The sequence below is a fragment of the Lynx canadensis genome, chromosome B4, assembly GCF_007474595.2.
Source record: "Lynx canadensis isolate LIC74 chromosome B4, mLynCan4.pri.v2, whole genome shotgun sequence".
In the NCBI taxonomy this organism is placed as follows: Eukaryota; Metazoa; Chordata; class Mammalia; order Carnivora; family Felidae; genus Lynx; species Lynx canadensis.
Window position 1 is genome coordinate 113,426,199 of NC_044309.1, and position 26,601 is coordinate 113,452,799.

The following is a 26,601-nucleotide window of genomic DNA, read 5'->3' on the forward strand; positions in this document are numbered from 1 at the left end:
AGCGTCAGGGCAGACATGGGAGCAGGAAGCACAGGAATCCATGAAAGTACGAGAACAGGTCCATTAGCAGAGATAGGATGTAACCAGATGAAGGAGGTGCAAACATTCCTGGCAGCAGGTGGAAAGCAATGTGCGAATAGCAGCAGGGGGATTTCAAATTCAGTGTGGCTGGAGTGCAATGACACATGCAGATGGGGAAACAGACAGATCATTTGTCATCTAATAGCAGTTAACTTTTATTGAATAGTTAGTATGTGCCAGGCAATCTTCTAGGTTCTTGTCATGCTGTTTCTTTTATTGTCCCAACACTTCATGAAGTAGGTACTATTCCTATTTTATTATTCCCATTTTATAGATGAGGTAACTGAGACGTGGGCACTTACCATACTTAGCAAGTATCTGGGTTAGGATGTCAATCCAGTCTTGTGCTGGGACGTATACTTCTATCTTCCATGCCATAATGTCTCTCAGGGAATGTGTCATAGGAGCTGGGTCCTGAATGTATTCCAGGGAGATGGAGAAGAATTGTAAAGCAAAAACACAGCCTGAACCTCTATGTATTGGGATTATGCATCTGAGAAAATTTACATCTTTAAATTCATTGCCTGACTACAGTATTCTTGTTTTTTTTTTTTAAGTTTATTTATTTTGAGAGATAGGACATGCATGGGCTCACACACGTGGGGTGGAGCAGAGAGAGAGAGAGAGAGAGAGAGAATCCCAAGTAAGCTCAGCACTGTCAGCACGGGGCCGATGAGGGGCTCGAACTCACAAACTGTGACATCTGACCTGAGCCGAAGTCAGGGCTTAACCAACTCATCCACCGGGAGCCCCTTGAGTACTGTATTCTAACCCTCTGGTATATGGGGCTTAACCTCAATTACATCATAGTGTGGATACACTCAGCAGGTTTGCTAAAAGACTCAACTGAGGTAATGGAATGCCAGATACTCATTTTCCAATTAGGCAAGCTGGCAGAGGGTCCCTTTCTGAATCTTAGATATTCTCTGGAGACTTCCTGTGTCCCAGCAACGCCTATATGGGGTCCCTAACATAATCTAAGATGTTATTTTGCTAGTTTGCTTTTCTTGTTTCATGTTCTGATGATGATTGGTGGAACCCCGAAACTGCAGCCAAGACAGTAAGTCATGTCAGTCAGTTAGAAATGTCAGCCATATTGGAAACAGATCGCAGAGAGACACTTGATCCAAAAGTCACTTTTCAAGGAGGTCAGTGGTATTAGGGAGTTAGATGTTGTGGGTTATGGAGATATGTGGCTTTCAAGAGTGGAGATATTGAAGACCCTTGGAGATCTTTAGGACAGGGATGTTCCATGTACAATAAACTCTGATATTATGATGGTTTTGTGAACTGAAGGAATCTGTGGTAGAATTAATAATATTTAATGGTCTAAAAACACAAAGACATAGGAATTAAGTGCAAAATAAAATAGTCCCATGCCCACTGCCATTCTATTCTAGGAACTTTGAGAGTAAAGATTTTTAGAAAGGGTCTTAAAAATGTAGCGAGAGAAATGGCCCTGAAGGGTAACAGATATATCTACAGAGTGTTATGGGGAATAACAGACAGGAACGGTCCTTGTTCCATTTGGAGGGTTCACAAGAGGTTTCCTGGAAAAGCTAATGCTTTAGCTGAGTATTAAAGATGAGTCAGGCATAATTAGCTTGTGAAGAAGGGTGGAATGAGTGTTCCAGATTGAAGGAATAACTCCCGCAGAGGCACAGAGAGGGAAGCTTGCATGGCCCATGTGGGGAATTAAAAAGGCATTACAAGAGTGGAAAGGGACAGGGAGAGTTATTGGGAGATAATACCGGAGAGGGAAGTCAAAGAGGGCCTGGATAAGTAGTTTAGTGCTTGGTTTGGTAAATGAAGGGGGGGGGGGGGCGCGTTCAAAGATTTAAAGCATTTTAGATCAATTATTTAAACTATTGTATACAGTCTTAAACGAGTTGAGGCAGAAGAGACTAGTTACAATAAAGCAGGAGGACTTCCAAGAGCTTGGATTATGGTAATGGTCATAAGAATGGAAAAAAAAAAAAAAAACCCAACCAGATACATTAACAAAAAAAAACTCTTCGAAATGTTAAGTTCACGTAATTTGGTGATAAGTCGGATGTGTGTGAGGATGGGTAGAAGTGGAGAAGTAAAAGGTGACTAGTTCCTGTGACTGGTGCAGTGGGGTACCAGTAACAGAAGTAGGAAATAAAAAGAGAACACGTTTGGGGGTGGGTAGGTTCAGTTTTGAGCAGGTTGTCTGAGGCGCCCATCTCACATTCAGGTTGATAAGTCCAGGCTGAACCTTCAAAGAAAGTCTGGGACTCTAAAGATTGATAGGGATTGGGATGGAGGTAATCATTCCGTCGGTGGCGGCTGAATCCATGACACTGGAGAAGATGACCCGGGGACAGCGAGGAGAAGCATGATGAAATTTGCTTCGTCCAAGTTTTCCAAATGGATGTCTGGTGCCAGGAGAGAACAAAGTCACGACGGACTCAAGCTATTCGCGTCCAGATCGGGGAGACCGTCATAGCATGCTCCCTGCTCAGGGGCTCGGGAAACTGGTTTAGGAAAATGGTAAGTGGCTCAAGCACTACGGAAAATAAATCACAAGACCGAAGTCAAAATACCAAAGGCTGGCTATTTAAGGAAATCCCTGAGCCCTATCTCTCAGGGATATAGTTGATTCACACACCCACGGGGTATTTACCTTTTGTTTGTCCTTGTTTCACTGAAGTTAGAAGGAGATAGGTGTCAAGGTACAAGATCACACCCTTGTTCGATGGTGAACGATTTGTCCTGGGCAGGGTCCGACAACCTGCCCACAGCCTCTGTAGACCCAGGTCTTTAGGAAGGATTTTCCAGGTGCCAAAGAGTTGCCACTTGCTTGTTTCAAGCCCTCAGAAAAGTGAGAATTATCCCAAAGCCACTGGGCAAATGCCATTTTGCCCACAGGAGTAGCCTAAGTCTGGAGAAGCATCACGTAGGAGATATCAAATTCCCTGAGCTTGTCCACACATGACAGCTTGGGAGGGCCCCCGAGGCAATCAAGGTTATTGAAGAAAATATCATCGATTGGCATGCGGGTCTGTCTTTCCCACCTCCTATGCCTTTTGCTACTAAGCAGATGGTGCTATGGCACTTGTTAGGAGCCTGGGCCTAATTCGAGAGCATATTTTTGCTTTCACTGACGCTACTGAATTTGAGGGGGCCTGGGGAGAATTAATATACCTCAGTATTCCTCTAACATCTTTTCCCTGTGTGATACATCTATTCTCACCTGCTGTTTTCATATTGTACCCTTTCATCCCTCTGTCTCATCCTGAAAGCCTGCTGTGCTGGAAACACCGCCTCTATCATTCTTAACAGGCTGCACACACCAGCAGAGTTTGGCAAATGGCAGTGCCCTTCGAGTGGAAATCTTTTCCAGGGCCTTCTTCCCAAATGCTCCAGCCTAGCAGGGGTTCCAGAGGCCTGCTCATGAGCCCGTCTCTGGGAAGTCGACTTGCTCTGGCTTGCCTGGCTTGGAAGTTCTGCGGCCCGTTTCAACACCTTTTCGAGCTGGGCAAGGTTGCCACGGGATAGCTGTGAGAGCCATTGCTAGTGCGAAAGTCAAAGCAAGAGCAGCAGTTAGATAATTAAGTTGAAAGGTCTTCTTTAATAAAGAATTCACCACAGTTCCCAGTCATATTTACACCCTGCCCCTCCTCCAAACTCACGGGGCCCCTTCTGCCCCTGGAGTAATTACTCCCCTTGATTCAAGTGTCTTCAAGGAGGGAAGATGGAAGGCAGCACTCTGCTCCTGGCTAGAGTTGCTGGATCTCCCACACTCCAGAAAGAATCTTAATAGCCCAAGTCAAAGACTCATCATTAGTTAGGTAAAAACTCAATTTAGCACCCTTATTTGTGGGTCACAGATTCTTTGTAACTTGTTGGTCTAGACAGATAAGTAGATAGATAGATAGATAGATAGATAGAGAAATGGTTCATTTTATTTGTCAACTTGGCTGGGCCACAGTGCCCAGATATTTGATCAAACATTATTCTGGATGTTTCTGGGAAAGTGTTTTTTGGATGAGATTGACACTCACATCAGTGGATTTTGAGTAAAGCAGCTTACCCTCACAATGTGGGTGGGCCTCATCCAATCAGTTGGAAGTTTTAATAGACCAAAGGCTAACTTTCCCTGAATGAGAAGGAATTCTCTCAGCAAACTTCCTTTGAACTAGGACTGCAACTCTTCCCCGAGTCTCCAGCTTGCTGATTTACCCCATCAGATTTTGGACTGTCTAAGCCTATACAATCACATGAGTCAATTCCTTAAAAACTCTCTCTCTCTCCACATTTTTTGCCAGTGCTGTTTCTTTGTGCAACCCTGACTAATCCAGGTAGGTAGATAGGTACAACCATACACATATATGTGGATACACAGACAGATAAATGAGAGCTAATGTGCCTTATGAATATTGACCTAACAAGGTTGCCCCAGATAGGGAGATAGCTGGATACAAGGGTGGAGGGCTGTGAGGGAAGGGTTTGTGGTGAGACATTTTTTTAGCATGGACCCAAGGAAGGCCCTGCTTTCTCCCTGGCAGATGAAGCTAGGGGTCCAGTGGGCCTATGCACGTGTTTGATGGTTTCAGTGAATCATGGTTTTTCAAACTGAGTACCTTAGATAAGCCGTGCCAGCCCAACACTGCAGGACGGTCCCTGACTGAGGACCATGAGCCCCCTCTCCCTTCCGAAGAAGTTACCTCCCTGCCTTTCAGGGACACAATAGCTTCCCTGTAATCATTTGTCTTTTTTTGGCCTCCACATATCTGTTTGAATCATTATTATTCATCTGCAGGGCCCTTCACAGAATTCCAGCTGTAAATAGCACTCGTCATCACCCCCATCACCGCAGCTGGTAATGAAGAGAAATGTGTCGGGTAATGAGGAGAGCGGCCACCATGATAGTAATGAAGAAAAATGGACAGAAAGGCTGCGGGAAGGGGACCTCCACTATTTTCTGGTATAATCGGCATGAGGTAATTGCTTTTTCCTCCTCCCTGCCTTCATCTTTGCAAACGACTTCCAAATTCCTCACATTCATCACACAACAGAAAATGGAGGTAGCGTAATAAATTAAAAAGGCAAAAGAGCTCAGCTTTGGGGTGCCAGTCTTAAAAGAAGGAAGTGGGAGCACTGACAGGCTTAAGAAAAGGGACAACCGTGAGGGTAGGGGATGATTTCTTCCTGTTGTGATTTTTGTCATTACAGTCTAAGCCTTCTTTCTTTCTTTTTTTTTTTAATATATGAAATTTATTGTCAAATTGGTTTCCATACAACACCCAGTGCTCATCCCAAAAGGTGCCCTCCTCAATACCCATCACCCACCTCCCCTCCCTCCCACCCCCCATCAACCCTCAGTTTGTTCTCAGTTTTTAAGAGTCTCTTATGCTTTGGCTCTCTCCCACTCTAGCCTCTTTTTTCTTTTTTCCTTCCCTTCCCCCATGGGTTTCTGTTAAGTTTCTCAGGATCCACGTAAGAGTGGAAACATATGGTATCTGTCTTTCTCTGTATGGCTTATTTCACTTAGCATCACACTCTCCAGTTCCGTCCACGTTGCTACAAAGGGCCATATTTCATTCTTCCTCATTTCTAAGCCTTCTTTCAACTACACACAAAGATGGACGCCAACGGGAATGACTCTGAATATGCTCTAAACACACGCACCTCAGCCACGACCACCTGGGAAGTGCACCGACTCACACACAGTAGAAGGAAACACGAGGCAGGTCTCCTTTCATGCTTCCTGCTGGTAAACCCAGGCCCGAGAGGGGCAGAGAAATTAGGTTCATATCTATAATGCCTCCTGTACCAAAATAAGCCTTTTAGGGCAATGGTTATCAGGCATGTCATTTCTCGGGTTTGCCCATTTTCATCACTATGCTGATTGGAGCTACTCCGGATGCAGTCCCCAGAAAGTTTCTTAAACTCAAGGTTTTATAAAACCTGCAGGAGAATTAAGAACAATGACCAAGCCCCATGTAAAGCATGGTGGGCAGTTGGTAAAATTAACTTAAGTGTCTTCTATTCTTCGAGAAATGCATCCACAAATTCTTTGATATTTCTCTCCTCCCTCTTCCCCTGAGTGTGGGCTCAGTTGAATGACTTCCTTCCAGCGGGTAGATTACACTTCCAGATTAGGCTATCAAAAGACTGCAGTAAAGGTGGGGACAATCTAAATGTCCACTGACAGATGAATGGATAAACAAAATGTGTATGTGTACGTGATGGAACGGTAGTCAGTCATAAAAAGGAATGAAATTCCAATACATGCTACAACATGGATGAATCTTGAAAACACTGTGCTGAGGGAAATAAGCCAGACACAGAGGGATAAATATTATGATTCTTCTTTTGTGAGGTATTCAGGTAGGCTAATTCATAGAGACAGAAAGCAGAAAAGAGACCTACCAGAGGATGGGGTAGGAGGATGGGGAGTTACTCCTTCGTGGATATAGAGCCTCTCTTTGGGTTGATGAAAGTGAATAGTGGTGATGGTTAATGCTACTGATGTGCACGCTTAAGAGCGGTGAAAATGATAAATTTATGTTATGTATATTTTACCACAGTACCCTCCCCCCCCACCAAAAAAAAAAAAAAAAAGACTGCCGTTTCCATGTTAAGTGTTGTGTGCCTCTCTCTTTCGGTCTCTTGGACCATTCTACTCTGGGAGAAGCCACCTACCATATCTTGAAGCCACCTAGGCAGGTCTGTAGAGATGTCTGTGTGGCTAAGAACTGTGACTTCCAGACAACATGAGTGAGAAATCGATGACTCCAGTGAGTAAGCCTTCTTGGCAGAAGATGCTCCAAGCACATCCAAGGTTTCAGATGATGTGGCAGGCCCTGGCTGATACCTTGCCTGGGACCTCACAAGAGATGCTGACCCAGAAGACCCAGCTAAGCCACTCTGGGATTTCTGACTCTCAGAAACTGTGAAATAATACACGTTTGCTGCTTTAAGCCAACAAATCTCGGGCAAATTTGTTACCCAGTAATAGATAATGAGCACGGTATGAGTATATAACACAAGTTTACAATAATATTGAATAATATAAATTCATAATGGTATTAGATAATAACATTCATTTTTAAAAAGCTTCTACTTCTTTCAACAGAGCAATTGGAAAGTGTTGGCTACTGAGGTTAAGAGAAATGTCTCTATCTCGATTCTATTTTGTATCTCTTCCTTGGATTCATTTGGTTCTCTCAAATATGGCCATTCTCTCTCACGTTCCATATGGTTCCCTTTCCCACATTTGTCTGTGTGGGAATGGGTATTTTTATATCAACTGCAGAGCATTCTTTGTCTCTGTTTGGAGTAATTCAAAATCCATAGTTCAAGTACAGAATCTGTACTTCAACCTTGTATCTAGAACTCCACATACTACTTGGTTGTTGCAAAGATACACGCTAAATAGAAACTCCACAAACAAACCCCCACTGTCTATCTTCTCTCTCTCTCTCTGACTCTCCCTAAACTCTATAACAGTGATGATGAAAGTAATTTGTATATAGCTCTGGAGTTTATAATAACCATTACTGGAAAAATTCTTACTCACTCACCAATGTCTAGTGTAGACTGAGTGGGGCCATCTACAAGCAGCATATAGGAAATAAGACCTGGGAACTTGACTGATCCAACAAAAGTGTCACCCATCTGATGTTTTGGGGAATCACTCAGCTATTTGGGAAAGATCCCCACAAGAGCAAAACACCAAGCTATCAGCTTGGTGATATCCCTGGCAAGTCACAGGGAAAAGAAGAGAAAGATAGCATGAAGAAGGAGGTAAAAGATAAGGGCCCTAAGCCCCCTATCTTTTAGTCTTAAAGATGACCAGAAAAACCTTGGATATGGCCTTTAGTCTCTTTGAGCCTCTATTTTGCCATCTGGTAAATGGGGTCATGCTACCCAAGATGTTTGCAGTCAAATGTTCTACCACTGAGGAAGATGTTTGAATGGGATCAAACAATCCATGGACATTTCTTTTAAGTCTAAAATATGCAATTCTGTGGTTGAATTTGGATGCCCATGTACTCTTCCATAGGTTATTCCTAGGGAACCATCTAGCATGGCCACCTGGACAGCTCAAACGGTTTCTCCATCTCTGTATCATATGTCTAATTCAGAACAGAAGTATAGTCTGTACCTTGAAAACTCAAGAAATATGAGTGGCTTAAGAACAAACAGTAGGATTGTGAACACCTTCCTCAGAGCTTTATTTCCAGGGAAGTTCCTACTCAGGCAAGAAGATGCCACTCTAAGGGACGAAGGCTAGCTGAACGTCCCACTCGATCAGCACAGCAAGCCTGGAAACTCTGCCCAGGGCAATAAGGGCATTTATATGAAAATTCGTCTGGGATGTGCAAGGATGATACAAAGCAAAGACAAAAGAATTCCAGAGGCTAAACTATGTCAACTTCACTGTTTTGACCAACTCTGGTGGCAAATGAGTTTAGTTGGTGCTCAGAACATGTTCTGGGGAAGTGAAAAAGCAAGTCATTGCTTTTTCTTCCTTTCTTTCTTTTTAAGTTTTTTTTTTTTTTTTTTCCATTTCTCATCAAATGGAAGAATCCTTGTACAAGAGTCCTCAAGCAGTCGGTGAAAGTCTGCTCATAGAGCTCAAAGCCTGATCTGATAACGCTCCAGTGAGTGGCCTAAGGATTGACAGCTTCCCCAGGGAGGAATAAAACATCTGCTGGAAATCCCCACCCCCACCCCTTGACCTTCAAGCTTTAGGGGAAATGAAAAGCAGCTTCCCTCAACAAAAAGATTAGGAATTTCTGCTGCGGTGTCTTATGGTTTCTTTAAGGCTTCCATGGAAATGAAAGATGTTCCCAAGCAAAGATAGGTCAAATCTATTAAGAGAGTGGATGAAGCATTTCCCTCCTGAAGACTTGAGAATAACAGAAAAGAACCTTTTCTGATGAAACAAGAGTATCATTTTTTTTTGTTTTTGTTTGTTTCACATTTATTTCCTGAAAGTAGGGAGAAATGATTTAATTTGGGTGTGAACATAGCTAATTATTAGAAGAAAAGAGGAAGGGATTTTCAAGATGGAGCCTCTGTAGTTTACATATCATTTAAACTTTCCTGTTCCTTTTCCCAGCCTTTCCCACCCCCCCTTCCCTCAGCAATTCTGTTTCCATCTTCTCAGCTCCCAGAGAATCATCAAGAAGTTGAGCTCCAGTAGCACTGGCCTAAAGGACATTTTCTTCTTCTCTCCAGCCCCCAAATGGACCATCTTACCAGAATTCGTTCCATCCTTACAGGGGAAGGGATGCACTAAGCAAGACTTTCTCCAAACTACAGCTACATTTTTACATTAATCTGACACCTGCCATCTGCTTTATTTCCAGGGAAGTTCTTCTTAGCAGGAAGGTGACACTCCATGGGGTGAAAACCTGGCTGAATGTCAATGAGGATTCATTAGATAATATCCCGAAAGCCCTATGGAGGGCCTTGCAAAATACAACCGAAGGTGGTGTAGCGATTTCCTAAATCCAAGATTTCGGGTTTATCTTTGATGTTCCCTGGGCACTAGCAATGTTTGGTTATATAGAGGAAAAAGAAATATTAAACAATTTTTATTTCAGCTGACCTTTTACAGAGACAAGAAGTAATTTTGTCTGGATTCCCCATTTCAGTACGGGACAGTAACAGCTGGACAGGGATTTTGCACAACGCTTTGTGAGTTTTGTACTCAACTGCCTTTGTCAGATTGGCATTTTATATTAAATCAATAGAGCACTGTTATTAAGACACCAGACTACTACAACTTTAGAAAGATCCTAAATCAAGAAAATTTTTCCGGACCACTACAGCGTCCTTGACTGCAAAATCATGATACACTTGAAAGATCCGTTCCAGCCTAGGAGGCATTATAGTGGGATGATCTGGAATCAGACTGTCTGGATTTGAAGATGAGCCTCACCATTTGCTTATGAATGCTGTGATTTTGAGAGACAGTAGATCACAGGGATTAAGCACGTAGGCCATGGAACCAGACTTCTTGGGTTGGAACTCTGATTTCACCATTTACCTGCTGGATGATTTTCGGGACGTTCTTCAAACTTCTGGGCCTCAGTTTCATCATCTACGAAGTGGAGATATTACTGGATCTAATCTCCAAATGTTACAGGGAGGACAAAATAAGCTGATGCCTGTAAAATGTTTTCAGCGATGTCTGCTGCATAGAGTGCTCAACAAGTATTAGCTACAGTGATTGGTATTATCTTTTTCCAAATTTTCAGCATTTTAGCCAATGCCAGGCAAAATCAACAAAGAAAGGGAGCTAAGCAAGGAGAACTCAGGAAAATGTTGAATTTGCCAAAACTGGGAATCAGGCAAAACTTACCCTTTGGCACTATCTGTCGATTTTGCTTTCTCTAGGTTCCTCTTAGAACACTGCACCCAACCTCCAGATTTTTTTCACTACTCCCCTCCATGCTCGCCCTTCATCAATCAGCTTTTACCCAAAGTTCTGTTCCCTCAGGACTTTGCTCTGAACCATGTGAAAATTAAAAAAAAAAAAAAAAATCAAATCTAGTTTAAAGTATTAATGGATGTTGATAAGTCAATGTTATGCTTTTGGGGTATCACATTAGCATTTTAGAAAAGTCAAGATTGTTTTATCCCCAGGAGGGATGACCAACCCTAAGAACTTTGTGTAATGTGGCAGGAGGGTAAAGATGATGTTTGGGGGCAGGTAAAGCATTCAGCCTTTCTTGAATCACAGATAAGCTGCTATTTGGATAACCCATAGAGTGTATCGTAAAGTTGTTTAATATAAAGTATTGTGGACAGACTCTGGGGCTGTAGCCAAACACACTGTGCTTCAACACCATGTTCTTAGGTTGACAGGCGCAGCACCAAGGCTCCAGAGTTACAGGTCCCACCACCCCCGGGGCTGCCGTCAACAAATCATGACAAATTGGACTAGCCAAATCTTTCCATCACTTTTGATTTTCCTAAAGACGTAGATACACCTGCTGAAGATGTTCCAAACAGACGGAAGCAGAATAAAGCTAACAAGTGGAGAAACACGGCAAAGGCCCGACATTGACTTCTATCACTAGTTACTATGTTCCTTGGCCTACTCAGCATTTCGAATTAGAAAACGGGTCAAGGGGAAGGGGATTTGGCTCTAGATCCATCTCTACCACTGACTGTGTCTTTAAGCAAGTCAAGCCACTTTATCTTGGAGGGTCTTATTTGCAAAACTAGGAGAGAGAAGCTTCAGAGCAGTATTCCTTCATCCTCCCTCAACTAGAGGTCCCAATGGGATTGTGGGGAAGCCCTAAAGCCCCACGGAACAATTTAAGTGCCTCTCCAGACAATGAATGGCAATGGGGTTTCCTATCAAAGAAAGCTATGAGAAAATTAAGATGTTGAGAAGATAAATCTGGGGGAGAGAAAATATGGAATAAGATAGCGAGTAGCAAGATTGGATACAAGATCACCAGCTAGAAGACTCTTATAGTACATATATATATAGCATATATAAACTATATATATTTCCCCATTTATGAAGTTTCACATAGTAAAATACATATATATATATATATATATATATATATATATATACCCTAGTCAAATCACTAGGGTACACAAGTGACTCTCAGCACTGGCTGCACCCTAAGGAGCTCTTAAAAAATTCAAATGCCTGGGCTCTATCCCAGAGGAGTTATATGGAACTCTCTGGGTCTAGAATGTAAGCTTCTGTATAATGTTAAAAGCTCCCCATGTAATCCTAATGTCCAGCCAATGATAAAAACCACCAATGGTAGACTATGCTGGTTTTTAATGATGAAATGGAAGAGTGGTATGTAAAAGACCTGTGCAGGTGACCTAAGAGGATTGCCAACTGATTACACAGGAGAGATAAAGGTCAGGGAAGACTCCAAAACAACTTAGATCTCAAGCAAGGGTGCCTAAGAGAATGGACAGGTCATGACATCATAGTGGAAGGGAAATGGTTTGGGAGGGAAGATGAGTTGGAACTGAGGTAGATGGTGGAATGTCCAAGTGATCCCATCTCTTTACAATATCCACAGTTATAGGTGGCACCATATCCACTATGACCAGACAATTTAACCTTGAATTGACTGCTCATTAGCTTTTATCAAAAGCCCTGTTGAAACAAAATAGCAGTACAAGAAAGATGGACCACAAGGGTGTCATATCTTTTTTTCAATGTTTGTTTGTTTGGCTTAACTTCTTCTGGACGATGACAAGTTCTCTGCATGTTTATGAAAGCTATAGACCCAAATCTCAGAAAAAAAAAAAAAATACTATTAGAAATATACATGGAAAGCTTTGTATGGAGGCCAGCTTGAGAATCTCTTTTTTAGATAGGGACTAAAGGGGCACCAAGCCAAACAAAGTTCTCATTGTTGTTATTATTACTATTAAGGTCATGACCAAGAAGAAATGGAGAAAACCGCAGCCAGAAGAGAAACATATGCAGGGAAGGGAAGCGAGATCGTTAGAAAAGAGATGGAGAGTAGCTTTTTTTTTTTTTTTTCTCCCCTGAACAATGAGGTCACGATCGAATCTCAAGAGGAAGCGTTCTCTCTCCTAAATGCTTTGGAGCATTTCATGTCTTCTGTCTGCCTTTATTCTTCAATTAAAATGTTGATGTGTTATGTGCACCTGTCCTCTGCTTTGTCGTTAAAACGTCCCAGCAACCACAAAACACGCAAGCTCGTGATGACTGTCTGTGTTTTTCATAATGCTTAGCATTCCCTACAAATACGATTTCAGTATCTAGGACTTTTGATTTGAAAAATGAAACAGCTCTTGTTAGTTCTAATAGGAAAAGGCAGCTTGATTTCCAATGCTCTGTTTTAATTTGGGTTTTACCAGCCAGTGATTTTATTGAAAGTGAAATCCATACTCCTGTTTAGCTTTAGCATCTCAACTCTAAAATGGGAAAATCACAGCTTCGGTAACAGAATTGAGAATGAGGTCCTGGCATCTTTCTTGAAAGAAATTTGGATGAGAGTTCTTGGTAAGTGCTCACAAATTACTCATGCCGTATGTCTAAACACACACAAACAGGTTTAGAAAACCTGGTTGAATTCAATGAAATAATTAGGTATGAAGAAAATAACAGGGGTTTCTTTTGCCATATTTCTACCAATATGGGCCATACTTGCTCCAAGGCGATGAAGAAGGGAGGGGGAGTCAAGTCATGACCGAGCAGGACTGCATATGCCCAAGCTCTCTTTATCTCCATGAAGATGTTTTGTGCTATCCCACACTACCCAGAGTGGGGTTCATATGGCGTTCTTCTGCTTTCCCCTCATAACTTAAAGGGAAATTTTCACAATGTCTGGCGCCCTCGATATCCTGCAAATAAAGAGGAGGATGTGCTCAATTTCCTTGCATCAGGAACCCACTGAGGCGGCACCAATCTGGATGTCCAAACGGCGCGGTAGGTTACGGGGAAGGAAAAAAAAAAAGATCTCTATCTCTGCTTCTACAAAGATCCTGAAGGATGGGAAAGGAAGAGCAGGCCGCTGCCCAAATGGCTGTGACCAAAGTGGAAGTTCTGACTTTAGCAATGAAAGGGAATTACTCCTCTCCTTGATGCCCAAAGTTACATGGTTCACGGCAAAGACCCCCATGAGTCTATTCATTTGAACAGGGGTAGAAATAAATGGCTTAGAAAAAATACGAGAGCCTCCCACTAATACCATCCATGTAGTAACAGATCATCTGGAGTCCAGATTCAGCCTATTATGCTCCTGGCCAGGTCTTTCCTGAGAAGGTGATGTAGGAAGGAGACCAAAGTAAGGCTCTTGCTGGGTGGGGCGTCTGGATGACTCAGTCAGTTAAGCATCCGACTCTTGAGTTCGGCTCAGGTCATGATCTCCGAGTTCACGATCTCATAGTTCATGAGTTCGAGCCCTGCATCGGGCTCTCCACTGACAGCGCAAGGCCTGCAAAGTCTGCTCGGGATTTTCTCTCTCCCTTTCTCTCTGCCCCCCTCCCCCTAAGTAAATAAACTTAAAAAAAAAAAAAGTAAGGATCTTGCATTCAATAGAAATGGGTTAACATCACAGCCACACCCCTGGCTGGCCGAACAGACTGCAAAGGCACTTCACTTCCCTGAACCTTTTCTTTGGTTGTAAAATAGAGGGAATAATATCCAAGCAGTGGATTCAATGAGATAGAAACGGAAGGCTTAGACAAGGTGTTCAATGCACTTTCCTCTTCCTCTCCCTGTGCTTCCCTCCCCACTTCCACTCCTGGAGTCACAGCCAAGAATTGCCATGCCTTTTACTGGTCAAGTGGTGACAATTCCGTTTGTCTTGTGCAAACTCAAAGCGGATATCACCCTTACTTCTCGGAGGCTGGAAATTCACAGTAACTGGAAGATTAAGTTTGAGACATTTCATGTATTCTCTTTTTCTAGTTCCCTCTCTTCCGCCTTTTCCAGCACAGGCACTGTTCCCTTGGCATTTGCAAATTTACTTTTTTATTTCCACAGGTGTAGGTGGATTGATTCAAGGAGAGAAATAGTAGCACAAAAGAGAAGGTTGGTTTTTTTTTTTCCCCAAAGGTAGAATTCGTTTCGGAAAGGGGGAGTCTTTTTCATGACTGCTAACATTTGAATGCTTGCTAAGTGCCAGGCACTCTTCTATCTGCATCACGCATGTCAATCCATTCCATCCTTATGACCCCTGTAATTAAAAAAAATTTTTTTTAATCTTTATTTATTTTTGAGAGAGAGAGAGACAGCGTGCGAGCAGGGGAGGAGCAGAGAGAGAGGGAGACTCAGAATCCGAAGCAGGCTCCAGGGTCCGAGCTGTCAGCACAGAGCCCAATGCGGGGCTCGAACTCATGAACCGTGAGATCGTGACCTGAGCCGAAATCGGACACTCAACCGACTGAGCCACCCAGGCGCCCCATGACCTCTGTATTAATAGACAAGGAACAGAGGCACAGAGAGTTTAAGTAAATGATGCAAGGCCACACAGCTAATTGGTGGTTGAACTAAGCTCTGAACCCAGGGAAATCTAGCTTCAGAATTCATGTTCTCTACCATCTCAATGGCTTATTCATCTCTTTTCCCCGGGAGCTCGAGACCCAGAAAATTAAAGGAAGATAGATGGGGAAAACACAGATCAAAAGAAGATGAATCACGAAGAACATTTGAAATAGTTATTAAGCTTGCGTAATTGAAATTTGATGCTGTTTTCAAATACTCATAATAGAAACACTAATATTTCCTATATGGGCAGGTAACTGTCTGATCAGCCTTGATGTTCGAAGTAATGATGTCAAAAAGCCAACCAAGACTCCTGAGGAAGTGTTTGTGGTTTGCTTTATTTCCCTGCGCGAATATTCCTTGACCAAAAACAATCTCAAGGTTTCTGAAGGTGGCCAGAATATCCAGCCTGCTTTCTTTGAAGGGGGAAATATTTCCATTTTGAGAAGATGAAGTGGATATTTTCTTGGCTGCGTATTTGATAATGTTTCTTTACTGGAAATACCTACATTTCTTCTTCTTACACCAGACTTCTGGAATTTTTTTCCCCCTAAAAGAGACCATTGATACTATTTACCCCCCCCCACCCCCCGCCATGTAATGAAAAAAGGAGGTCAAATACTTTTAGTTCCCTCACTTATCTAGAAGCCAATCTAGGATTCAAATCCAGTTCTCCTGACTCCTCATCCAGTTCTGCCACTCAACCACATGTGTTTCTTGCTCTTACACACAGGCTCTTTTTTGGCCACAAGTAAACACACTGACCTTTGAAATATGGAAAGAAAAGTGCTTTGAAATAAAACTGGCACAAACAGCGGTGAGACAGCCGTCATCTGGAGGCCGAAACAAAGAGGGGCATAGTGTTCAAGCTGTCTTAATAATTACATGAAGCAGTTATCACTCAGGCCCCAGTCTGAGCATTACCCCCCAAACAAACAGCCTACATTTGAGAAAACACATAGGCCACTTTGTTGCCCTGGCATCCTGAGGGGTGGGAAGCCCCCCAGCTGAAAATCACATGTGGCTGGAGCTGTTTTCCAGAGCTCCAGGCTCTTTCCTTTCTTCCTTCCCCATTAAACCCCTCTGCCTCCTTGGCAAAGGCCCTCAGGTGAGGTAAGTGCCAATTAACAACAAAGAGTTTGATGGATTTCAAGTTTATGACTTAGAGCTATGTTCTCGTGAAATACATTCTTCCCTTGATAGGCGGAGAGCAAGGATTCTCAGGCTGGCTGAAATTCGGTTCCTTTTTGCTACTGCCCGAAAAGTGATTTCTCTTTTGGGGGTTTGCTCCAATAGAAAGCCAGGTAAAGGAACCCCAGAAAGGGGCAAACTGATTCTGAGAGCTTCAGCTGCAAAGATAAATGGAGCCGAAGGTTTTGCGAATTGGGGTTTCGCAGAAAAGTGCTCTTAAATTTCTCGTGGATTCATTGGATGAGAAATTCATTCATCGGATGGAGAATAACTACAGCCAGACTTCCAAATGAGTAGGAGAGATGAGAACATCTGATCCAAAGAGACTCTGAAGCCTTTTCCAGCTTTCAAATTTGGATTTGATTTTTCTATCCTAGAAATGGTTTTCGTCGTATGTTACAATCATTTGCGTGTTAGCACATCAATTTATAAAAACATTTTTGTGAATTGTTCTCAGGCCACAAAGATCTGAAATCTGACCAATAAAACTATCTGATCTGACGTCTTAGAGCCTTGCCAGACCAAGAGGTCTGGCAATAGAAACGTGGATGGGTTAAAATATATTTTAAAACAATTCCTCTAATTATTAATTGTACTCAGTTGTTTAATATTTTCAGCGCCTGCTGAATTTAGCAAAGGGAATGACAGATGCATATTAAAATGCATGCAAATACTACACGCAAGCCACATTTTAATATATTGTTTTGCATTCATAATTTTAGTCTTGTGATTTGTATTTTCATTTGCTTGGGAACAAAGACTTTCTTCTTTTCCCACTTGGGAAACAAGGCAAGACTTGTTCCTGCCGGCATCCTACTAGTATTCCTGAAAAAGCAGCAAACTTAATGGTTCAGGAACTGCTCTCCACCACCTGCTTATGGGACCCTTAAACAGAGGCTACATTTAAAATGCACTGAAAAGGTAAAAATATGCAATCAATCAGCTGCTTTGTCCTGTAGTGGTGGGCAATCATATTTTCTTATTGTTGTATAAAACTGAACAGACTGCTTTTTTTTTTTTTTTTAAGTAAGCTGTTTAAATGTGCAATCTCTTTTCAAGTAGAAAAGAGATTCACCAAATCCCATTCCTTTTTAATCCAAAGTCCCAGATAGAACACATTTCCCAGTCCCCCCTGAATTTGGGTGGTTTCTGGCCAGTGGAATGTCGGCCAAAGTAATGTATACAATGTTCAAGTCTGGCTACTAGGTCTATTGGGCAACCCTACAGAAGTGTTCTACACTAGGCTTCTGATGCTTTGGAAAGACACAGGGTCAAGGTGGAGAATGCCAAGGGCATAAGGGGGAACCACTGGATGGAAGGAGGTTAGGTCCTGGAATAAAAATGTGTGAGCACACCGACTCTGCCTCTTTCCATCTCCCATAGACAATGACTCACAGTAGACTGTCACACATATTCATGGTGTGGTAGCCAGTCCAACAGTCACATCTGCTTTTCATACCCTTGTGTGTATCTACCTCCCATATGGTACCGGGGTCGGTCTGTGGGACCAATAGCATATGGCAGAAGGGACGGTATGTCACTTCTTAGGTTGAGTTATTAAAGGCTGTAGCTTTTGTGTTGGATGCTCTCTCGTGCATTCTCTCTCTCTCTCTCTCAAGGAAGCCAGCAGCCATATCTTGGGGTTACTTAGGCAGCCCGTGGAGATACCCACGTGGTAAGGAATGGAGACTTCCATACAACAGCCAGAGGAGTCGAGGCCTGCTAGTTTAGGAGTTGTTAACCTACAACTCCAGCAGATAGCTTGAATGTAATTCGCAAGAAATACCGACCTAGAATCACCCAGTTAAACTGCTCCTGGGTTCTTGATTCTTAGCAACTGTGAGAGATAATGCATGCTTGCTTTCAACTGCTAAGTTGTAGGGCCATTTGCTACACAGCAGTAGACACTAATACCACACGGATAAAAACAAAGCTTTGAGACACTGGAACTGTTTGTTACAGTATTTAAACACCGACTAATACAGTAGAGCAACGCTTGTGGTAACTATGCACATACTCGAGCGAACTGGAAGGTTTCTAAGAATAAAGACTTTGGTTTGTTCTTGGAGACATCACTGCCCAGATGAGAGGGAGTCTTGAATGAACTGTAAATAATAAATATGGCTTCCAATAAGGTGCCCGGTGTGCTCCTGCATCCAGTACATGCAAAGTCAACGCTGTTTGAGCAGTTACCACTTCAAAGCTGGATGGATTCAACTGCAACTTATTTTGGGTCGGAAAAATTCCGGGAGTGTATTCTGAGCAAATGCATAGATTGCCGTGTGCCAAACACTCACGTAAAGAAGGGAAGAACTCAGTTGTCTAGTTATATTTGTGTTTCCACACTACCGTGCTTCCGTTTGTCGGGACCAGGCGCTATTCTAATGGGCACACGTGTTCATTTATTTATTCCTTACAACAACCTGATAAAGAGTGTGCTGTTGGTCTTCTAACTTTACTGCCAAGGAGATAGGCTCAGTAAAGGTAAGCACCTTGTCCCAGGTCACAGAGCCACTTCCTGGCCGAGCCTCCGCTTGATCTGCGGACTTACAAACGCCGAGGATCACGAGGTTACCCATTATACCAAGTTGCTCCCTCAATGGAATTCTCAAAAGACACGGAAGAGACCTGCAGAGTCCAGGAAAGTGCTGCTAAGTGGATAGTGTGGATTAAAAGGTATTCCTGTGAGGACAGAACAGAATACTCGGGACTTTTTAATTTTTTTATTATTATTGTTATTTACATTTATTTATTTTTGAGAGACAGAGACAGGCAGCATGAGGAGGAGAGGGGCAGAGAGAGAGGGAGACACAGAATCCGAAGCAGGCTCCAGGCTCCGAACTGTCAGCACAGAGCCCGAGGCGGGGCTCGAACCCACGAACCGCGAGGTCGTGACCTGAGCCGAAGTCGGACGCCCAACCTACTGAGCCACCACCAGAATAACCGAGACTTTCAGGTCTTGAGGGATTCACGTTACACCAGGCTATGGTCAGACTTTGTAAAATCCTGAAGGGCATGAATTTATTCACCTAAATACGACCGTCCACAGCAGCGAGGCCTCCCTTCAAGGGCATCAGAGATAGTTCTAGGAACCGGCACGGATGCAGTTCGTCCGGGACGGGATGCACCGCCCTCTGCCTCTACGTCCGCTGCAGAGACTAGGCCCCCGGCCCCAGAAGCTGCAGCGGAGAGGGAAAGAAAATCCCAAACCACAGGGCAACCAGCTCCTTGCGGAGCAGCCAAGAAGGGGAGGCTGGGCCTCCCTGCTAATTGGCACAAACCCTTATAGCCGATTCCTTCCAATGCTTGCAGATCAGCGCTAGCCTCAAAGAAATCGGGAATGGGCCAGAGCAGCGCTGGGGATGGATGGACACTCTGTGTCCGCCTCTCCCGCCAGGCCCACTTTTGCTTGTTTTTCATGGGAACGTGTGTGCAGTGTTTGCGACAGGCAGCTCCCTGGGTTCTCTCAGCCCCGAGTTGTGGCAAGGCGGGGAACTGGCTGTTTACCAGGAACGCTGCCAATGGGCTAATGAGAATTTTTCATGACTTTGGGATGTTTGCAGAACCAAAGGCTTTTGAAACCTGATTCCAACGCTGACCTAGAGTCTTGGAGACAAGAATAATAACCTGTGGAAAGAAGCTGGGGCTAGCACAGAATAAACCTCACTTCTTCTGACTTTTCCGAATGCTGCTGGCCAGAATGTGCTTCTCTCAACCTTAGATGGTGAGGATGGGTTTTTAATCTGCAGCACTGGATGCTAGGGCAGAGCTTAAAATTCATCTTTCATTTCATGTAGCAATGGGTTTGTGAAAGTAATGAATGATGCATTAACCTTTTGCAAGGAGAATGTTAAAGTTGTGTAGGGTAATATACCATTTTAAAAACGTGGAAGGGCTGTTTACATGAAAAGAAATTGATATGTCCATTACAAATCACTCTAAATAATTTATTTCGGCAGGCCCTCAAGGATCTAATTCTAACAGGAGCTAAGTTTGAATTCTTACACTTGAAAATAAGACCGAATGCTTTATGATGATCCACAGTTCTGAATATTCATATATTTATGCTAGTAATTGTTTTCTCCCAATCATTCTGAATTGATGATGTCTTGCTAGAGAAACAAAGAGCCCACATTTACGCGTCTTTGTATTCCTTTCCAGCCGCGCCTCACAAAATCAATTACCTGGCATTAATTCATCACTTTCAGACTTTTCCATTAGTAAAAAGATAATTTTTTTAAAAACAGCCAATGACTGCCATGGTATAAATAAATTTAGGGCCCACTAACAAGTGGATCACTGATGTGCACAAGGCCTTGTTCAAAGCCACCCTCTGTGTGAAAGCACAGGCTGGATGCGACTTCGGGGATCCCCTCTACACTTACCACGTTAGGTCACATGTGTCCATCTGCATCTGTTCCTTTCATTTTTTCCAAGGCGTAGAAATTTTGAGTTGGAAAAAGACGTGAGGTAGATACAAGAGATTTTGGAAGCCAGTGAATGGAGAGAAAGGTGAGGGGTGGCGGGGCGGGGCGGCGGGGGGGGCTCGGAGAATGCCGGCTTAATGCTAATAGCACTGCCAGGGCAAGGTTCTGGCAGCCCAGCTCCTCTCAGATCCCCACTCTTTCCTGGGGATGGTGGTTCAGCTTCCTTTACGTACATGTCTTTACAACCAAGGAATACCTGGCATATCCATCCTGACAACAAACCTATCATTTTTACACTTGACGCTAATAAACTCCTAACTGTCGCCTTCCTCCTGTCTTGTTGGTTTCCCGCCCAGCACCACACCACCACCAGAATGATCTGTCTGAAACGCGAATTTGATCACATGATTCTCCTGCTACAAAATGGGTTTCTCGGCCATGGCTTCTAAGTCCTACGCCGGCTTTCGAGATCCTCCATAACCTGCCTCCAGCCTGCCTTTCCTCCCTGGTTTCTGTGACTCTCCCTCTCAGCTCGATACTCACCGGGCACTGAAATGGGGACACTCCGTGCACCTTGGTGTCCTTTACCCGCCGTGCTCCCTGCCTGGAATTCTCTCTCCCCTCCAGTCCCGCCTGTGGTATTTACCATTCTGCAAGAGCTAGATTTTCGCCTCAGAAGCCTTCTCCGGCCTCCCAAACAGAGCTGAGTTCTTTCCCCTTTGAGCCTCCGCTATGACAGGTGCAGCATTTATTATTACTATTTTAGCCACTGTTTGTTCATATCACTTCCTCTTTTATCATTATTTCTCAAAGTATGGCCCAAAGAACAATCGCCTCAAAAATATCCGCCTATGAAAAGCGCAAATACCTCGTTCCCATTTTAAATTGGTATCCCTGGGGCTTCTTAGGGGATTAAAGTTGGAGAACCACTGGACTCAAGGGCGCGTATCATCTGCATGGTACATGGTAGGTAATGAACGAATAAAAGGACTCGGTTGCTTTGGAGTCACAGGTGGGGCTTCTGTAGCTCCTATTGTATGTAACGTGTACGATATGTAACTGCAGCTCAGTCTTGTTCATCATCTTGTCTATTCCAGATCCTCGCCCAGGGCCCTGGGGCATGACAGGCACCAAATGAATGCTTTGTCACGGAAAGAAACCGTGGCCCCCAGAAGCTTTCGAGCGCTACGCGGCAGGGCCGAGATGGCCAAAGCACCAACAAGATTAGCACGAGGCCTGTTCAGCTTCTCAGGACGAGGCACCAAGTAAAAGCAAGATCATAGCTGGCAACGCTCTGATGTTCCTTCGCAGAAATCCTTGATGTGGGCTGTGAAATGTCAAATCCAGATTTGATTAAGCCCAACTCCAAGTCCCCAAGGCAAGTGTGTAGCCACAGTCTTAATGTCATTATTGGAGCCACCTCCGTCTGTTGCTTTCAAAAGGGCTGAGCTAGCCCCCCATCCATTGATACTGACTCCTACAAAATGAAGCCTGCGATTAATTCCGCACGTCCAAGGCAGATAATGCCTAAAAAGCTTGATCTGGCTCCTTCCTGAAAACTGAAGTATTAAATTGAACCAAAAAAAAAAAAAAAAAAAGAATCCTCTGATCTGCCGTAAAGCCAAGAGAAAGGGTGGGTCTCAAAAACAACAGTAGAAATCAAAGCTTTAGTTTCTTTGGCTTAAGGCTAGACTGTTGTCTGTTTGGAGTTTTCCACTTCCTCCTTTAAATGATAACCTATCAGTTTTCAGTTAACCCATACTTTGAATTTTTAAAGGCCGAAGCCAATAAGCAACACAGGCTGATGGGAGGGCAGTGGACCAGCTGAGTGATTCAGTAGGATGCAAATGGAAACTTGGCTTGCTGTGCTGGGACACACTTGAGGGATTGGGCACAAAAACTAGGCCAGAACCGAGTCCCAAACCCAAGTAGGCAACACTGGGATTTATCAAATTAAACCCAAATGCCACAGCTTCACGGGAGCAGACCGGATTTCACCACTGCATTCTCAGAGGGAAGAGGGGTGGGGGGGGGGCCGCTGCTCCCCAACTCAACCACAAGGCAGAGCTCCACTTTGTTCTGTGAAATTCAGAACACATTTGTTTTTTTGTGTTTTTTTCCTCTTCAAAATTTGCTCCTGCCCTTCCTCAGGGTCTGCCTAGAACGAAAATACTAAGAGCCAAAAACACCCGCAGAAAGGCTGCTTTATTGTGAAATCCAATCTCAGCAAAAGCAGGAGAATCAGCAATCTTTTGACCTTCCCTAGTAGTGAAGTATAACGGCCCCACATGGTTTCGATAACTAGGGAAAGGTCTGATGAGCTGTCAAACCACGGAAATTTTGGAGTTTTGCTTGTCACTCTATATAGAAATGAATTCAGAAGTTTCTTAAATTCCAGAGGCTTCCTAAAGCACGACCAGGACGGCTGAGAAGACGCATCTCTAGGTGACCCTGGGACCCATCTCCTGTTTCTGGAACTTTTGAAATTAGCCCAAGCCACATATCTAGACATAATGGATTTTGTTGGAGCATTCTGCACCAGACTTGACACAAGAGATCGGTTCCAAACCAACATCTACTATAGAGGGGTGGGGCAAGCAAATGACTTTCCCCCAGTTTTTGGTTCCTATAGCGAAAGCTAATCCCAGACGTGGCTGGGACATGAAGGCTGGAGTCCTGGCAGCAGCAGCCATTGGGATGACTCATTCAAATATCAAGCCCTCTTTTATGCATAAATTATATTAGACATAGTCCTGCCTTTCAGGGGCTCCCTTGCCTAAAAGCATCCATTGTCTCGTTCTCTCTTGGCTTACACATGACATCCAAACTCATCTAAATCATTTCCAGCTTGCTCTCACGTCCTCTTCCGTCTTCCCAGCCCTTCTGCCATGCATTCTACCCTCCAGACCAAGGGTTGGCAAACTTTTTTCTGTAGATAGTCATATAATAAATATTTTAGGCTCGCGGGCCATGTGGTCTTTGTTACAACCATTCAACTCTGCTGTTGTGGAACAAAAGCAGTCATCTTTAAGACATAAATGAATGAGCATGGCTATCTCTCAGTAAAATTTCACTTAAAAAAACAAAAACAAAAACAAGTAGCAGGCTAGATTTGGCCCCCAGAATGTAGTCTGCCAACTCCTGTTTTAGATACACCAAATGTATTCCTTTGCACATGCTGGTTTCTTTTGTCTTGGAGCTTTTGTCCTTTACCCTCAGCTCAAATAAATTAATTTATTGGAACGCTATTAGGTGTCAGAGACTGTCCCGGGATCTAGAGATGTAGCAGGGAGAAAACAGACAACATTTTCTACTGCATAGAATTCAGATTCTAGTGGGAGCAAATAGTAAATCAGTGGCAAACAAAAGCATGCAAGGCAGGTAGAACTACAATGAAGAAAAATCAGGCAAAGTAAGGGGTGAGGATGTTATTTTTTAAATTTAATTTATTTTTTACATTTACATCCAAGTTAGCATATCGTGCCACAATGATTTCAGGAGTAGATTCCTTAAGCCCCTTACTGATTTAGCCCATCCCCCCTTCCCCACCCCCTCCAATAACCCTCTGTTTGTTCTGCATATTTAAGGGTCTCTTCTGTTTTGTCCCCCTCCCTGTTTTTATATTATTTTTGCTTCCCTTCCTTATGTTCATCCGTTTTGTCTCTTAAAGTCCTCATATGAGTGAAGTCATACGATACTTGTCTTTCTCTGACTGACGAATTTCGCTTGGCGTACGAAAATATGGAAGGCTTCAGGAATTTGCGTGTTGTCTTTGCACAGGGCAGTGCTAATCTTCTCTGTGTTGTTCCAATTTTAGTACATGTGCCGCCAAAGCGAGCACGAGGATGTTATTTTAAATAGAGTGGTCAAGGAAGGTAACTTTGATGAGGTGATATGGGCACAAAGATGAAAATAAAGTATAAGCTCCATCAATGTGGATGAGGTGGGGGGTGGGGCAGGGTGGTAAGCATTCCAGGCAGAGGGAGTGCCAAGTACAAAGTGCCCAAGGCAGAGCATTCTTGATATACTGGAGGAAGTGAAAGGGGGCCAGGGTGGTGTAGTGAAGGAGTGAGGGAGGGGATCAGAAACGTAGCTGTGGGCAATGTTGTTTAAAGCATTATAGGCCATGGAAAGGACTTTGATTTTTATTCTAAATAAGTATGGAAACCACTGAAAGGTAGAGAGCAGAGGGTGCTGTCATCTGCCTTCTATTTTAATAGGATCTCTCCAATAGCCGTTTGTAAGATGAAGTGTAGGGAAGTTGGAATGAAAGCTAAGAGACCGCTAAGGAGGCTGTTGCAATAATCTGGGGGACAAATGTTGTTTAGGGGGATGATAGCAGCAATGGTCTGAGTGGTCAGATGCTGAATATATTTTGAAGGCAAAGCTGAAAGGTAGGGTGTGGAGGAAATACTCAAGGATAACACCCAAGAATTTTAACCTGAGCAACTGGAAGGGTGAAATCTGATGGACTGAGATAGCAAAAACTGTAGGAATTACAGATCGGGTGGGAATAACAAAGATTTATTTAAGTTATGTTATTCTTTTTTTTTAATGTTTTTAAATATTTTCTTATTTTATTTTTGAGACAGAGAGAGACAGAACATGAATGGGGGAGGGTCAGAGAGAGAGGGAGACACAGAATCTGAAGCAGGTTCCAGGCTCTGAGCTGTCAGCACAGAGCCCGACACGGGGCTCGAACTCACAGACCATGAGATGAGATCATGACCTGAGCTAAAATCGGACACTCAACTGACTGAGCCACCCAGGTGCCCCTTAAGTTATGTTATTCTTAAGATGCTTATTAGATCTGTAAGTGGTAACATTAAATAGACAGTTGAATTAATGGTTTTGAGTTCAGTGGAAATAATATGGATAGACTAGTTATCTGGGAGTTACCTGCAATAAAGCTGAAATCAGATAGGATCAGTTAGGGAGAAGTCAGAAGAGACTAGAGGTCAGGGACTAAGTTCTGGAACAATCCAACGTTTGGAGGTTGGGAAGAGGAAGAAGAGCCACAAAGAAGACTTAAAATGAGTGACCAGTGAGACAGGAAGTGAAGTAAGAGTGACTACTCTGGGGCCAAGTGAAGAAAGCCTTTCCAGAAGGAGGAAATGAACAACTCTGTGAAATATTGCCAACATGTTGAGCAAGATGAGGACGAAGGCATGACCCAGATTTGGCAACATGGGAGCCATTGTTGACGTTTTGTTTGAGGAGTAGTGAGGATGATAGACTGTACAGAGTGTATATGACAGAGGATGGGAGAGGCGCAAATAGTACCTTCTTTCCCCTGGGATCCTCTAATACATTTTACCCTTACAACACTTTTCACAATTATACTTGTTGGCTTATATCTCTATCTCCTCAACTGAGCTTTGAGCAACTTCAATGCTGAGCCATGTTTCATTCATCCTGTCTACAGTACAACACGGGCACAAATCAAGTACTCATCAAGTGTTTGTTGAATGAATATGATACTGTAATCTAAGAAGGAAAGTTTTCATGTAAATGAATATGAGTACCATTGAGATTAGAAAAAATAATACTAAGTAGAAGAACTTGAGAAAGAGGGAGAATGGGGACTTTTATTATCGCATGGTGTTACGTATGACACTAGAGGTATTTGGGTTTCTACCCTGAACATTTTACTTTTTTTTTTTGGTCTTGAAAGTACATATAAATTATTCTCCATAACATATGGTGAGATCAGTTAGTATAACTAGTCCAAGTTTGCTAAAGAGGATAGTAAAGCCCTGGAAGATTTAGGAAATATGCCCTCACCCTGAAGACTATGTGTGCTTGGTATAAGATTCCATAAAAATGTGTCCCTCTCCTTTCTTTTGGGTTTCCAAAGTTACCAACACACCTCTGTTGTAAGACACCTCCCCAAATCCCTATTACCCTTTTTGGTTG

At 43.3% G+C, this 26,601-nt stretch overlaps 1 non-coding gene across 1 annotated transcript; it reads right to left on the minus strand.

Moving 5' to 3' along the window:
- Positions 1-24,420: 24,420 nt before the first annotated feature.
- LOC115519548 lies at positions 24,421-24,526 on the minus strand. Its single transcript, XR_003970554.1, has one exon. It is a non-coding gene; the product is annotated as a U6 spliceosomal RNA (small nuclear RNA).
- Positions 24,527-26,601: the final 2,075 nt, after the last annotated feature.